This window comes from Cyphomyrmex costatus, unplaced genomic scaffold (assembly GCF_001594065.2).
Source record: "Cyphomyrmex costatus isolate MS0001 unplaced genomic scaffold, Ccosl1.0 scaffold469, whole genome shotgun sequence".
Classification (NCBI taxonomy): domain Eukaryota; kingdom Metazoa; phylum Arthropoda; class Insecta; order Hymenoptera; family Formicidae; genus Cyphomyrmex; species Cyphomyrmex costatus.
This window is the reverse complement of record NW_017278955.1, coordinates 19,293-23,181: the sequence shown is the minus strand read 5'-3', so window position 1 is coordinate 23,181 and position 3,889 is coordinate 19,293.

Genomic DNA, 3,889 nt, shown 5'->3' with positions numbered 1-3,889 from the left:
TAATAAGGATAATACCACGTAGGTTTTTAAAGATTAGAATTTAACTTGGCGCCTACTATTGATATCAAATCTTTTATACAAATGATACATGTCATTAGAATTAAGTAAATAAGGATAATATCACGTAGGTTTTTAAAGATGGTTCTACTAAACAGCAAATGTGATTGGTCAGTTTCACAGTCGATTAAGTAATTGACGTTGGTGAAACTGGCCCAAATGGTTTTCTGACCAGCAGCACTCACTCTTAGCGCTTTTTTTACCTTTTTTTTTAAAAAGGTAAGTTTATATATACGTACAAAAGATACATGTCATTAGAATTAAATAAGTGTATGAGGATGGTACCTCTTAGATCTTTAGAGATAGAATTTTTAAAGACTAGTTCATTAAACGATATATTTTATGGGAAAAATCCATATTATATGACAAGATAATGAAATAAAAGAAGGAAGGATGTGCTATTGAAAGGTAATGAAATACCATGAAAAATGACTCATATATTATTGAAGGTGCCAGGTTCATCATAGTAAACATACACCAACAGTTGCCAACTTTACGTCTGACTTGAATACCTTATTATGTACGCTAAGGTTTTTTTACCATTTCATTATCTTCCTATAATAAAGATGTATTACGTTAAAGTAGACAATATGGTAAAACAATTTAATAACAATTCCTTTGAAATTAATATTTATCTTTTTTGTGATTCATTTTTAAAATATAAAAAACTGTTATTTTGATCACATAGAACACTATATTTGATTCAAGACTTTGGAGTACATAAGAATTCTTTTGAATTAATACTGATTTTATGTGATTCATTTTTGAAAAGACTGTTATTTCTATCTCTCACCTAGAACACTATATTTGATTCAAGAGTTTGGAGTTAACACATGTGTGTGAGTTAACCAGTTTTCAATCACGTGTATCTTCATAAGCATACATTTACAAAATATTATTATAATTAATAACTAATATTGTTAGGATACTTTATTACCATGAAAAATGACTCATATACTATTGAAGGTGCCAGTTCAAAGTAAACATACATAAAGTATATATTCTTTTGTTGTATATATACGAAATAATAATGATTTAACATTATTATTATATACATCTAGTGTGCATGTGTTGTTAAATCATTATTACGTATCTGGAGACACGGTAGTGTCTCGGCGCTAAGCCAAGCGCGCGACACTGCCGTGCCTCCTTTACGCGAAACAGAGAATTTTTCGGGGTCGAGATGATCAGATCTCAGTAACGGCTGAACCGATCAAGTTCTACATACGCTCAATCGACAGGAAATACTTAAATTGTATGATAAAAGTGCTTTCATTTTTCTTCTACATGCCCTACGAGCGGAGATATCGCGATGCGATGTCCGAATCTGTGAATTTTTACGTTTCAATTTTAAGAAACGTCGTTATTAACGTCGTCAACCAGAGAGAAATGTACGTCTCGTTTTTTCGATAATAGAGGGCCTTTGACTTTATGTGTTATCTCACTCTATCTATTCTATCATCTCACTCTATCTATCTATAGCTAACCAGCAGACCAGTGTTGCATGGTGTATCACATACGACACGCGCGCGGTTTTAATCTTATAATTAAAAATAAAATATTATCAATATAATATAAAATTTTTATTAATTATATATAGGGTTGGCCATTTTAATCTCCCCACCTGAATTTCTCGAAAACTAAATCCTGTAGACAAAAATGTTTCAAATAAAAATGGAACGGTCGAGGGGGACACGTTTTAGTCACGTTGTTTTTTTTCTAAGTGTAGGCGCTAAAAAGATATGAAGGTCACCTCCACTTTTTTAAATGGAATTATGTAATTTTTTTTAGATAACGTGATTTCTCTAATTATTTTGCATATAAAAGTATTAAGGTAGAGATACCAAAAAACCAATAGTTTTCGAGATATTTTACACTTTATTTTGATACATATTGACACAAAATGTTAAATAACTCGTAAACTGTTGACTTTTTGATTATCGTACCTTAATACTTTTGTGAACAGAATAATGAGATAAATCAAATGGTGTAAAGAAAACACATAGTTGCGTATTTAAAAAATTATCCATTTTGTATACATATTTTTTTTAAAGCAACTATGTGTTTTCTTTACACCATTTGATTTATCTCATTATTCTGTTCACAAAAGTATTAAGGTACGATAATCAAAAAGTCAACAGTTTACGAGTTATTTAACATTTTGTGTCAATATGTATCAAAATAAAGTGAAAATATCTCGAAAACTATTGGTTTTTTGGTATCTCTACCTTAATACTTTTATATGCAAAATAATAAGAGAAATCACGTTATCTAAAAAATCAGATAGAAAAAGATAGGTGATGAACAGTGTTTTCACGTCGTTCTTTAAAATAATCTCTATTCTGAAATCAGGTTTCAACATGATAGGATTGAAATCTTAGAATCGTGACGAAATGTAGTCTACCAATTAATAAAGAAAACTTGATTCGATTGTATCGATTCGATCATTACTCGTTTCACGAATAACTTCATTCAATCAGGTTTATCAGATAGAAAAAGATAGGTGATGAACAGTGCTTTCACGTTGTTCTTTAAAATAATCTCTATCCTGAAATCGGGTTTCAACATGATAGAATTGAAATCTCAGAATCGCGATGAACCATGATTTACCAATTAATACGGAAAACTTGATTCAATTGTATCGATTCGGACATACCCTCTATCACGAATAATATTATTCAATCAGGTTTCTCCGTTAAAAAATGATAAACGTTAAATAATGTTTTTCATGGCGTCTACTGAAGTAGCCTGTATCCTGAAATCAAGTTTCAACATGATAGGATTAAAGCCTCAGAATCGCGATGAACCATAATTTATCAATGAATAAGGAAAACTTGATTCAATTGCATTGATTCAATCAGTTTTATCTGATAAAATCATATTGATTATTATCGTTTGTTATAAATATCATATTGGATGAGATTTGAATGTTTTCATAATATTCGTTATTAAAACGTATTGATTATATTTTAGGTAAAATTCTGTTAATTCTTTATTCAAATAGATAGAACGTATAATAAAATTTATATTTATCAATATATAAACTGGTCAATCTTGAATCATGACATTCATATTAGGAGTAAAGCAGATACAACTTTATTAGTTATGATAGAAATGTTATGAAGTCACGCCAGTGCTTCTGATATAACCTTATACAACTGTATTAATTATGATATAAAGTTGTCGAATTTTCTATAATATTTAATACCGTTCTATCCATTCTTTTGAGCAGAGTATTTTCTTTTTACATTTGGTTAAGTTACTTATTTACTGAGACACTACCACTATCCAGATCTGTTATTTATTTATTTGGTAGATACCTTAATTTGTTTTCTCTATTTCTTATATAATTATAAAAGAATTAATTCTTTTTGTACTTTGTTGATAGGAAAAGTCTGAAAAGAAAAAAAGGTAAGGATTTAAAAGATTCCTCCCTTTTCTTTTCAGGACTTTCCCTTCAATAAATCTGAAGATAAAATACATCACAAAGAATCAATTCTTTTATAATAATAGAGATAAAACTTATTTATGCAGTTACTCAAAACATAAAATTACTTGGTTTTAGTATTAAAATCTTTAAAACTTTAAATAATTATCTAATAATGGAATATATTATCATGGATAGTAACTGATATATTATTGAAGGTGTCATTTCAAAGTGGACATTCATAAAATGTGTATCGTTTTGTTGCATATATACGTAATAATGATTTAACAACACATGTACACTAGTTGTTCATAATAGTAATGTTAAATCATTATTACGTATATATGCAACAAAAGAATATATACTTTATGTATGTTTACTTTGAACTGGCACCTTCAATAATAT